Source organism: Pyxicephalus adspersus, chromosome 6, assembly GCF_032062135.1.
Source record: "Pyxicephalus adspersus chromosome 6, UCB_Pads_2.0, whole genome shotgun sequence".
Taxonomy (NCBI): domain Eukaryota; kingdom Metazoa; phylum Chordata; class Amphibia; order Anura; family Pyxicephalidae; genus Pyxicephalus; species Pyxicephalus adspersus.
The window spans coordinates 32,574,300-32,587,866 of record NC_092863.1 but is presented as its reverse complement, the minus strand read 5'-3'; the positions used below and the strand labels follow the sequence as shown (position 1 = coordinate 32,587,866).

Below are 13,567 nucleotides of genomic sequence, written 5' to 3'. Positions count from 1 at the left end.
CTCCTTCATTGTGTAACCCCTGTAGGGGGAATAATTATTCTCACTGATTGTATCATTTACTTGTTTAAATGGTACAGTTATCCGGATGGAAAACTTTAATCAGTAGTAGCTTTAAAATTACATTATAGCCTATGACACTTTTTGAATGCTTCGGCATTAGTGAAACCTGGAGGTTCTCATAAATTATCATGTAAAGGTTCTGGAATCAGCTTTAGTAGCAATTGGATGGGTTGGGTCAGACAGATACCTGGCAAAGAATTGCAACGGTTGTAATGTTGTATTAATGTTGCAAAAAGGGTTGAAGTACTATGTGGGAGTGTTGTAATATTTTTCCTATTTATAGCAGCTTGACCCAAATTCCCCCCTCCACCCAACTCTGCTCTAATTAACAGCACAACAGCACTGGCAATAATGTTGGTTGGAACCACTTTGGGAAGGGGGTATGTCAGTCAGAGAACCGAGCTGTTGCTTTGTGTATTGGAGAACTGCAACCCTTGTTGAAGCATATCACATTTAAAAAAGTTAAACAGTAATATTATTACAGCATGTACAGTGGGCCTGATTTATTTAGGTTCTCCTACACTGAATTATCTATTAGTTGGCAACTGTTTTCAGTCCTGGACCAGATCTATTCCAGGTTTTCCGGATCACCCAGGTTTATTCCCATAGTCTATTTTCTCCATTCGTGGAGAGCTTTAACAAATCAGGCATGGATCTCTGCTTCCCTATATCTGACAACTACACTGAAGCTCGATCTCATAGAAAAAAAAGGAGATAGGATGTGCGCCCAGATAGTAGTATGTATTCAGAAGGTGGGATTTTCGCCTTGGACTCCTGTCATTTGCAGGCCCCCCAATTCACCTGCCAGGGACTGGCACCAGACCACGGCCAGGGTCTAGGGACCACTGCCTTAAAGCATATACATACAACATAAAATTCTTACTATGTGCATATGAAAGAAGAAAGAAAGAAGGAGAGAAAAAAACATTTATAGACTGAATAACTTCAACGAGAAAAGAGTAGTAACTCTGTGTTTTCTGTTAAAATACTTTTATGTTAAAGGTTCCAACTATTAGACAACAGAGGGCAGCATTGTATAGAACCAGAAGAATGTCTAGTTTCGGCAAAGTTCTGACAGATGATCAAAGACATTAAAGGGAACGAACATCCAAAATATGTTTTATTAGTGTTTTTGCTAAGCATCTACAAGGTATATTGTCTTCTTTTATTGCTCTTAGGACCCCATAGCAGTTACCACTGGGATTCCTCCTTTATATATTATGACCTGTGTTTGGTACCAGAGAATGTGTCATTTTTCATATCAGGTTACTTTTTCTTTTCTATCAGATCCACCTATTTTTATGATACTGACTGCATTGGTTATGCAAATCAGTTATTTTCTACATATAAAAAAGGAGGAAATATTGACATTTCTATCAACACCTAACAAACCTGCAACAATGGACACAGTTTTGCTGTTTTTAGTGATTTTCCCTATGAGTAAGAGGATAAATAATATTATTTTAATTACTTTTTTCAGTGTATTTACTAATATTTCAGAAAGCTTCTTTTTTCATTTCAGGTGTCCTCTCTCAGTCATTGAGTGAATCAGATCCAGGGATAGTGAAACCCTCACAACAACTCAAAATGACCTGCACTGTATCTGGATTTGAGCTAACCAGCTATCATGTGCACTGGGTTAGACAATTTCCTGATGGGAAATTGGAGTGGATAGGAGCTGCATGGGCTAGTGGAAGTGCTGGATATGCAGATTCCATGAAAAACAGAGCCACAATCACCAAGGACAATTCAAAGAAAGAGGTCTACCTGCAAATAAATACAATGGAAACCAAAGACTCCGGAAAATATTACTGTGCAAGAGACACAGAAACAGAAAGTAAATGACAGTCCATTCAATATCCTACTGCATGTGTTTGTGGTAACCCACAGCAGAAAGATCCACGAACTAGGCCTGGGGTAGCTAAAAATAAAATCAAGCGTTCCTCTCCTGGTGCCGCAGGCATCCTCCATTGTTTCCAGTCATCCATCAGAGTTCTCCAGCATAGATGCCCTTCTTCTCGTACGTGTCCCTTGGCGATTCCTGATGATGTTGGTACTGAAAATTTTGTGAATGTAAGGAATGCAGCATGTGCATGTGGTGTATTATGCAAGTGGGTGTGGCTCCAACAAGCCGCACCCAATATCCAGTAGAATTTACCATGTCTGCTGTTCACCTAGCACATTGCAGGTATTTGCCTCCTGAGAGCGTCCCTATTTTCCAAGAAAAACAAACCTTCAGGATAGCACAATATGTATTTTTTGTATATCATATTTTAATTGAATTAAAAATGTATATATTTTGAAAAGTCCTATCTTTTTCCTGGGAAAAGGGGCACCCCGCAGTGTGGTTATTTTGCTTTTCAAAAAATTTCCTTCTTTTTTTTTTTTTTTTTACTTTTCTCCCCTATGAGCGGTCACCAACAGCCAGATGAGAACTCATCAATAACTGATCTCACATTATGTATGGTATATCAGATTTGGCACACCCAGTCCAGTGTTTTTAAATCAAAAGATTACCAGAATACAGTGACGCCCTCATACAACGGCACACAGGGTCCGAAATACTTCAAAACTTACTAACAGATTTATTAACAAATAGTTGAAGTCAAATATATAATAGTCAAATATGTTGATGTTAGGAAATACCACTAATAGACTGTGAATAGTCCAATGACAAAGAAGGATAGACAGCAGAGGGCAGCAGTGTAGTTACATGAGATAACAGAGATTTTATTTTAAAGCTCATCCTTGGGCAAAATAATATACATACTGTAAATGCAGTCATTTTCATTAATACTTTGTACAAATCCTTTTTTTCCATATGGTTTGCCCCTGCATTATATGCAGAAATACTTTCTGGAGAGTGTAGGACTGTCATTACAGGTAGTCCCCGAGTTAAGGACATCCGACATACGGACAAGTCCTAAATACAACTGGGCTTCCCTGCCCACTCGTGTGCAGGATGGAGGCTTGATGGGGGTTAGAGGGCGGTTTACATGACTTGCAGAAGAAATATTTTGCTAACTGACACCATGCTATCTAATAATATGTTGAGAGAAACATCTGCCCAAATTGCATTTATTAAAATAATGTACCTGTTTCAGTTTACATACAAATTCAACTTAAGAACAAACCTACAGTCCCTATCTCATATGTAACCCGGGGACTACCTGTAGTGCATTTTATCCAGATCTTAAACCAACCCTGTTCATTGCATCCACACTTTCTCAAATAGGAGAACGTCATGTTGACCAGTTGCACCCCTATGTCTATCTTTATTATTGCAGTTTTAACATAGAAGTGTTAGTTTCGCTGCTCATCCACACACTTCATGTGTGATTGAAGCATCACAAGAAAAGTAGGGAGCACCTATGTCAATTGGATGTGACATTGGTTGTAATGCACACCCCTCCCTATAATGAAGGCAGATAGTTGAGCTCCATATGGCCATATGATGCTGTCACATATAGAGCTATGACACATAGCTTTGTTAGCACAGGATACCAACAATAAAAAGATGAACCTAATAAATCCTGTGCGCGGTGGAGTTTATTTTGAAAGGCAGGGCTCCGTGATCTACTCGCATTGCCTTTGCAGTCTACCCGTAGATCTCGAACCACCTGTTGGGCACCCCTGCTGTAGACTCTGGAATGGGAAGGGAGGTATTGCCTGAGTCTTTCCTTTCCATCTAGGTGCACCCCTAGGTTTGGCTACGGCAGACTCGGGGTCTGTTATAAGTAGCACAGATGTGTTGTCAGGTCTCTGGAGTGGAATGGTAGCAGGAAAGCTGCAGACAAAGATTTATGGGAGCTGTACTAAGGAGCTATGTCTATTTGTATGAGATGCTCTTGATTTATGTACTGTGCAATCTTCTGCTAAAAACTGTACTATAGAGGATCGTATGGTGGACTCAGTGGACTGCATTCACTTTATCTGTTGATGTAAGCTGCTGTTTTTTGTTTGACTGTTTTGTTTAAGGAAGCTAAATTGTTTGTTTTGGGACAAAATAAAGCAACTTTTTTCTCCTCTATGACATAACTCCTGTATGTTCTTGATGTTTGAAATGCTTGTTTTTGGTGAAAAATCACTAGGAAATGTCTCTTTACCTAGTTATAGGAACCTTGTATGTAGTCAGTCTGAACCCCTTTTCATGTAACATTCACCTCTAATTGCGCAAAATAAAGACATGATTTTTTTGCATCACAATGGGAAAAAATGCCTTTGTATAATTAGAAATAATAAATAAAATTCAATAAAATATGCTTGTTTTCTCTTCTTGTGACTGTTGTTTATGGTGGAAAATCACTAGGACTGTGTTCTTATGTTAGGTTTTAGAGCTGTGGACAGTAGGGAGCCTGTCAGAATTCATTTTTCTTGTCCATTCACCTCTAAATTACCTATGTATAACTGGGACTAAAATCTATTATTTCACTTTTGTTAACAGTCTCAAATGGTCCCATTATTATTTCCTTTTTATTGTGGAACATCACTAGGAATGTCAATAAAAGGAATTGTGAACAATATGGAGCCAGTCTGAAAACATTTTCTGGTCTGCCCATCTCTAAATTAGCTGTTAGTGATTCTAAAAAGTGTCACTTTTTGAAGGATGATGCATTAAAAAAAGGCTTTGTTACATTTCCTGATGGTGGTAGGATTCCCTCTAGTACTACATCAGGTCCAGATATTATTAAAGGTGGAAAGAAACCAAAATAACAAAAACTTATTTGACAGGTTGATTTTTTGCAGGGATACTACTGACCATATACACATAATACAGTTTGATAATAACTAACATTGTTGTTTGACAGTTGATAAAATGCACAATATACATTGTAATTAGTAGACAACCCTTATATATAAAGTAAATGGGGGTCCAGTGCCTCCCGGGACACCTACAGCACGCATCCTGGGAGGCTTCAGTGCCACCGAGGAATCTGCATGGTTAAAGCAGAACTTTAGTTCTGCTTTAACCACCTGGGCGGTTAGCCCGCGCCTTGTTCGGGGTAAGAAAACTTGCTACTATCGGTTACCCCTAACCAGGCGCGGGGTAGCTAAAAATAGAAACACGTGTTACAGTGCAATCCGATTGTCATACAACATTGTATGACAATCGGATTACAACTGAAAAAAAAAACTTACCATGTCCCCGCAGCTCTTCCGGAGACGTCTGTCCTCTACAGTCTTCTCCCAGCGTGTGCAGTGACAATCTCCGGGGTTCCCCGGTGACATCGCTGCAAGCGTCGGTGGGGGCGGGAGATTCAAATAACTTTGTATTGAACTCAATACAAAAAAGCTGTATTGAGTCCAATACAAAGAAATCTTTATATATGCAGGTAGAAAATGAAAGTTTTTTGTAGGTGGATCTTTGCTAGGATTCTTATGCTTTGTTTTGGTGGAAAATCACTAGAAAAGGTTTATTTACCCAGTTATAAGAACCTGGAGCAGTATGGGCCAGTCTGAACCTATTTTTGTGTAACATTCACCTTTTGATGTTCAGCATGGAAGCAGTTGATAGAATTCACAGCAGTATCCTAACCATTCCTCTAAATCTATATAATAATGTTAGTTTCATATAAATCTGAGATTGGCAATTTAGTTAAAATTAAAGCACCTTGTGATTCTTTAACATCATGAATTTTTCATAAACAAAACTCTCATTTTACTTCACCAAAAACATTTTATAACCAAACATCTTCTGTAAGTCCATGAAAGTTCCCAAATCTCTTGCTCCATTATCCATTTGTCTCCGATTCACCGCTAGGCCCCCAGCCGCTCGTACACTGTCTCGGGGACAGTTAGTGGTTCTCTCTTCTCTCAAAAAACTCAGCCTCCACAACAACCAAGTGCCATGCAAGGCAAACTTTTCCACCCCAAAACCAACCCTTTATGGGTCCGATCTCCCCTACATTATCCATTACCCTGACTCTAACTTTCATGAACCCGAAGAAAAAACATGCCTCCCCAGCTGCCATGACAATAACCGTGCAATATCCCGGATACTAGGGAGGGAGGGTGGGGATGCTTCGCCCCTAACTGATTTTAAAATGATGCACCCACCCCTGAGCCCCCCTTTTTAAATCCGTTCCTCATTCCCTCCCCTGGCCTCTTATTCTCCAATTATTCTTCTCCATTTTCCCGCACTTTTCCTTGACTTTTTTTTTATTTACCCTCTGCCTTCTCTACTCCCCCTGTCATGAGGCCCTACGCTAAACTCTTGCTCCAGGCCTGCTTACTGCTGGGTGGAGCAATGTCCTGCTCTCTCTCTCTCTCTCTATATATATATATATATATACATACATACACACACACACACACACATTTTTACTTCAGTTAAATATAAAATAGCATGTATTCTACTAGTCATCAAGCAGGTTGGCCTTTTTTTTACACCACAAACTAAAGTTAAGATGCAATAACTGAAAGCAAGGAGGCATTCTTCACTTCTCTCCCTAAGTAAGACTTTCTTGAATTATTTGGGTATCCCTATACCTGACATATATAAAGTTCAAACTTTAAAGTCAAGGAAGTTTAGGTGGCAGCCATTTATTGTCTAATCTTCTTCTACATGACCACTCACATGTATGACAAAATCATGCAAGACCATTGGAAGCAAAAAGAAAGTATTTTAACTGTTTACTTTCTGTATAACTAGTTCCTGATCTGTGTTTGGTAACTGAGAATATTTCATTATCCATATCACAGAATATATTCACTGTTTGCACTTCTATTAGATCCTCCCTTTTTTATGAATCTTGGCTGAAATTGTTATGCAAATCAGTTATTTTTAAATATATAAATGGAAGAATTATTGACATTTCTACCAACAACGATCAATCCTGCAACAATGGACACAGTTTTGCTCTTTTTAGTGATTTTCCCTATCAGTAAGAAGATAAAAAATCATGTTATAATAGTTTTATTTCATTGTATTCACTATAATTTCAGCAATTTTTATTTTTTGTTTCAGGTGTCCTCTCTCAGTCATTGAGTGAATCAGATCCAGGAATTGTAAAACCCTCACAGCAACTCAAAATGACCTGCACTGTATCTGGATTTGAGCTATCCAGCTATGGCGTGCACTGGGTTAGACAATTTCCTGATGGAAAATTGGAGTGGATAGGAGTTGTATGGGGTAGTGGAAGTGCTGACTATGCAGATTCCATGAAAAACAGAGCCACAATCACCAAGGACAATTCAAAGAAAGAAGTCTATCTGCAGATAAATACAATGGAAACTAAAGACTCCGGAAAATATTACTGTGCAAGACACACAGAAACAGAAAGTAACTGACAGTCCATTCAATATCCTACTGCATGTGTTTGTGGTAACCCACAGGAGAAAGATCCCCGAACTAGGCCTGGGGTAGCTAAAAATAATATCAAGCGTTCCTCTCCTGGTGCCGCAGGCATCCTCCATTGTTTCCAGTCATCCATCAGAGTTCTCCAGCATCGATGACCTTCTTCTCGTACGTGTCCCTCGGCGATTCCTGATGACACTTTACTGGGTACAGCACTTGACATGAATCATGGATGGTGATACACACCCTTTGTGTTTCCCAGTGATCACAGTTATTTATATTATTTGCAGGGAATAACATGTACAACGATAACATTTAAATCCAAAAAGAATGATGCTTTGTGCAGAGATTTCAGTGAGCCTGTCAAACTATCATTAATATTGCAATGAAAAGAAAAAAAAAGTCTACCTGCAAATAGAAACAATGGAAACTAAACAGAGTGGAAAATATTGTGTGCAACTGAAAGACCATTCAATATCTTATATGTTTGTGGTAACCCACAGCCGAAAAAATTTTACTGTTAGCAATCATTACCATAGTGATGAGGATGTAATATATTAAGATTTCTTTGTAATAAAAAAATGATATTAAAATGTGACTCCTTTCTTCATCCATGCAACCTTATAAATCCTCCCTAGATCATTTCTGTATCTCTCCACTTGAGTCTTTGTCATATTTACAGGACAAATGATATACACATTGGTAAACCTAATACAAACCTAAAATATTCCGAATCAAAACAATGTTATTCTTCCCTAACATATAGTAGTAAAGGATTGAAGCTGCACTTTCAGGCTGTAAAGCTAGACAGTAATATTATACCTTCAATTCAAATGTTTGCCCATATACCTATAATTAAATGTCATGTTTTTCTCTTTTTAAGGCAAGCCACACCATGGGCAAAAAGACTTTTTCATGGCTGTGGCAGATCTTCAGATCACAAATGCTGCAGCCAAATATGTCAAGTTGCTTTTGGGAACTGTGCTGCAATCTACTGTTCCCATTGACTTGAATTGAGTACAAAATGTGTTAAATGTATCATATCATTTACTAAAATGCTCTGTATTTAATTACATACACAACACAAAAAAAAACAAATCCATCTATGGGTACGGGTAGTCTTAATACACCCACAAAAATGCTCTACATATTAAAGTAACAAAGCGCTCAATATACCAAATAACACAAAAAAGGAAAGTTATTTTATAAATATAAATTGTAAATAATGAAAGCATGCAGATCATTAAATGTTTATGATATATCAAATTAACCTCAAATTACCATAATACACTTCCAAACAAGTTCCAAAAGTTCTTGTTTCACTTTTGCCCCCAACAATCCAACAATCAGATGCGAACTGACAAATAACTTGATTGAACATTAAGTATAGTATATTTGCTTTGGCATACCCAATCTAGTGATTTTAAAAAAAGTGATGAAATGTAAGCAGTGGTTCTCACATATGATGGCATTCAGGGTCCAAAATAATTCAAGAACTACAAATATTATTAGCAAATAGTTTGTCAAATATGTTACTGTTGGGGTTTACCACTAATAGACTGAAAAAAGCTCAGTGAATAAATACTGACAACAGAGGATAGCATTGTAGGTACAATTAGATTCTCTTTAAGTATACTCTTGTGAAGTAACAGAGATTTTGCTTCATTTTTTTAATATTTTCTTTAGCTATAGTAGAATGTCATGCTGAGTAGTTCCCCATCACTATGCATATCTTAATTATTGTTGTTTTAACATCTAAGTGTTCCACCGACAGGTATACCAGAGAAGTGTATGTGTGTATACAAAGTGAAGAGTCACAGGAAATGTAGGGAGCTTCTATAACAAATGGATGTGTGAGTGTAATACAGATCCCTACTCCTGATGGCTACATATAGTTGAGCTCCATATAGCCATAGGATAATGTGAAGTTAGCTTCTCTTAACATAACAGTCACTTTTTCTACACTTTCTATATTTTTTGTAAAAGATGACATGACGTCTGATTTTTAAACACTATATTAGTAAAATATGCCAACCACTGTATAGTGTGCAGGTAGAAAATGAAAGTTTTTTGTAGGTGGATCTTTGCTAGGATTCTTATGCTTTGTTTTGGTGGAAAATCACTAGAAAAGGTTTATTTACCTGCAGGTAGAAAATGAAAGTTTTTTGTAGGTGGATCTTTGCTAGGATTCTTATGCTTTGTTTTGGTGGAAAATCACTAGAAAAGGTTTATTTACCAAGTTATAAGAACCTTGAGCAGTATGGACCAGTCTGAACCTATTTTTGTGTAACATTCACCTCTAAATATATATAATAATGTTAGTTTCATATAAATCTGAGATTGGCAATTTAATTAAAATTAAAGCACCTTGTGATCAAAGTTTGAAATAAATACTATAAACCGTTTAAGAAAAGCTTTGTGTGTTCTTTTTGAAGGAAGAGAATAGGGTGTTGGAGTTGCGCTTTTCCTAACCCACTCATTTCCACTATCTGCAAATACCCTTCCCAGAGTCAGATGACCCGTGCCGTGGAAATGTTTATACAGGTTCACTTTTAAAAGCAATTGAGTCAGGAATTAGTTATGTTACAGTGCTGTATACAACAGCTGATACTGTCAGTAACCAATAAACCAATCATAATTAAACATTATTTGGGTAGACAAGTTAGACATAATTTTTTTTATTGACGCATAGAGGAACTCCTTAATTTGACCTACTGGTATAGGTATTGGTGACTTAGTTTAAAAAAAGCTTGAAAAAAATAGGTAAAATATAGGTAAAGATCTAGAGGGGATGTATTACATATTAGGTGTCTTGCATTGCAGAGAAATTGCTAAGTTTAGGTGGCTGTCATTTATTTTATAATCATATTCTGATCCTTGGTCTTTATGACTATTCACATGTATAGAAAAATTATGCTAGACCATGAGAAACAGAAAGAAGTCAGTTATTTTAACTGTGTATCTTCTGTATTATAGCTGCTGATCATGACCCGTGTTTAGTAGCTGAGATTGTTTCCTTCTCCATATCACAGAATACATTCTACTTCTATCAGATCCTCCCATTTTTATGAATACTGAATAAAGTTGTTATGCAAATCATTTATTTTCTTCATATACAAAAGGAAGAAATATTGACATTTTCATCAACAACTATCAAACCTGTAACAATGGCCGCAGCTTTTCTCTTTTTAGTAATGGTCCCTATGAGTAAGAGGATAAATATTATTATTGTAATTATTTACAGTATTCATTTAAGTATTCACTAATATTTCAGCAAGCTTTCTTTTTTTCCAGGTGTCCTCTCTCAGTCATTGAGTGAATTGGGTCCAGGAATTGTGAAACCCTCACAACAACTCAAAATGACCTGCACTGTTTCTGGATTTGAGCTAACCAGCTATGGTGTAAACTGGCTAAGGCAACTTCCTGATGGAAAAATTGAGTGGATAGGAGTTGTATGGGCTGGTGGTAGTGTTCAATATGCAGACTCCCTGAAAAACAGAGCCTCAATCACCAAAAACAATGAAAAGAAAGAAGTCTATCTGCAAATAGATGCAATGGAAACTAAAGACTCTGGAAAATATTACTGTGCAACACGCACAGAAACAGATAGTAACTGGCAGACCATTCAATATCCCAGCTCATGTCAGTGTGGTAACTCACAGGAGGAAATGTGTTCTGTTAGAAATCATACCATAGTAACTAAGCTGTAAAAAAGCTTATATTTTATTGTAATGCTTTTAAAAAAGAGAAAAAGATCAGTTTATGGTACAGTTTATAGAAGCCCCAACTAGAAATGATACTCTGCTGGACCTAGTTCTTTCTAACAATGCAGAGCTTATAACAAATGTGCATATAAAAGAAAATCTGGGTAGAAGTGACCATAATATGATATGATTCAATGTAAGCTGTAAACAGGAAGCAAAAAAAGAATTTCATTTTAAGAGAGCAAATTTTCCATTATTAAGGGCGGCTCTCTGTGACTTGGACTGGGAGAAAATATTGTCCTTAAAGAACACAGAACAGAAATGGGAATGTTTCAAGTCTGTTCTACAAAAGCATACTGAAAAAAATATTACAATGGGTAATAGATTTGGGAGGCTAAAATTAAAATCTATGTGGCTCACAGCTGATGTAAAAAAGCCATAAGGAACAAGAAAAGGGCATTCCAAAAATTAAAATGAGGGATTATCTTCATCGTTTGAAAACTATAAAGAATATAACAAAAGATGTAAAAAGGAGATAAAATGTGCAAAACTTAAAAATGAAAGACAGATTGCAAAGGAAAGTAAGGCAAACCCCCAAAAATGTTTTAAATATATTATTAGCAAAAAGATCAGATCTGAGCATGTAGGCCCCTTAAATGATGTCGCTGGGTTGGTAACTGGGGATAAAGGGGGATAAACACTTTTTTTTAGCTCTGTGTTCACAAAGGAAAATGGCAGTGCTCAAGTCCAAATTCATAATAGCAATGTCATTGCCTTAAATGAGTCACAATGGCACAGAATTGATATGACTGAGAAACAGCTGGGAAAAATTTAGGTTGACAAAGCACCAGGACCTCATAGATTACATCCACATGTCTTCAAAGAGCTGAGCTTGGTTATTGCACAGCCATTATTTCTATTTTTTAGCGACTCTTTAGTCACTGGCTCGGTACCGATGGATTGGGGTAAGGCCAATGTGGTTCCTATTTTCAAAAAGGGAGCAAAGTCATTACCAGGTAACTACAGACCAATTAGTTTATTGGCCATAGTTGGAAAGGTCCTATAGAGTTTGACAAAGGACCACATAGAGGAGTTTCTGCTGGAAAATAATATTATAAGTGATAGTCAGCTTGGCTTCAAGAAAGACAGAAGTTGTGAAACAAATTTACTCTCTTTTTATGAGGCAGTAAGTAAACAGGTAGACAGTGGAATAGCAGTTGATTTCGTGTACTTGGACTTTGGATCTCCTAGCTATACTGATGAAAGTGTATCCTCTCCAGGCTTGGAGAACTTTAATAAATCTATCCCAGATCTGGCAATTTACGATGAGTCATAAACAGGCTTCCTTAAATCCCTACCCTGTCAAATCCTACAGACACTTTAAAATTGACAAGGAGTAGTCTCAAAATCTGGTTGTTTTAGCATTTTGTGGGGAGGCTGTTAAAGGAGGACTCAAAGCAACCAAATGGAGAAGACAAAACTCTCTATGTACTGATGATTCACCCTTATTCTCCTTGGATGAATAAGAGAAGCTCAGCTAAGGAAGGTAGAACAGTTGTGCAGTCAACTATCTGCCTACCAGTCCTTGATGTGAGATTATGACCCTGATTTCCTAAAACTCTCCAAAGCTGGAAAAGATATACTTTTATCAGTGAAGTGGGGTGATGCAGCAAACCTGGAATCGATTTCCTAAAAATCATTAGCTATTTGTTAGCAAATGTTTTAAATTTTAGACAAGATCCATTCCAAGTTTGATGGATCACCTAGCTTCACTGATGAAAGTGTATCTTCTCCAGCCTCGTAGAGCTTTAAAAAATGAACTCTTAGTTCTTAATTAACTTAGTTTTTAATTGCTGATTAAACTGTTTCCATATTGCCATATAGACTAGAGGCCAGTGATCTGTCACTCAAGCTAAAACTAAAATGCAAAAGTAAGAAGGTAGAAGCAATAAGTTATACCCCATTTCATCTCCCTGGCTAAGACCACATTCTTACATCACTTTAACTTTACATTCTGTTATATTGAAGGAGTTAAAAGGAAAGCAAAGATAAACATCTAGTCTATTGACTAAAGCAATATACACTTACTAATTAATCATCATTAAGATCCTTGATGATTCCCTTGTGCAGCAAACAGTTCTTCCTTCTGGCAATTGTCTGCAATCCTGACTCATGTATGCAGATGTTGTTAGCAAATAATTGTGTAAACAACCACAAATGCATGACCAGTGGGATGAGGTTTTTATAAAACATATCTGCAATCTGCACAGAGGTTTATCAAGCTGTTTGAGAATCATTTGTTTCAAATAATTATCTTGGGAATCCCTGTTCTGGATGACTTTGTGTAGAAATGGCAAAATGATTCCAGACAACCAGAAACTGATATTTTGACCTGTGTACTTTTTGTATCCTCTGTTTGGTAACTAAGAATATGTCATTCTACATATCAAAGAGTTCATTCACTATTTGCACTTCCACTTGCATCCACCCATTTTTATGAATCCTG

General features: G+C 37.1%; 1 long non-coding RNA gene and 1 gene segment (V, D, J or C); both read left to right on the top strand.

The window, feature by feature from the left end:
* Positions 1 to 13,567, top strand: part of LOC140333452 (immunoglobulin heavy constant mu-like) — a gene marked incomplete in the record, with an annotated part of 720,383 nt that overhangs the window by 383,156 nt on the left and 323,660 nt on the right.
* Positions 1,369 to 1,728, top strand: LOC140333462 (uncharacterized). The gene is made up of 2 exons (XR_011921358.1): positions 1,369 to 1,500; positions 1,583 to 1,728. It is a non-coding gene; the product is annotated as an uncharacterized lncRNA (long non-coding RNA).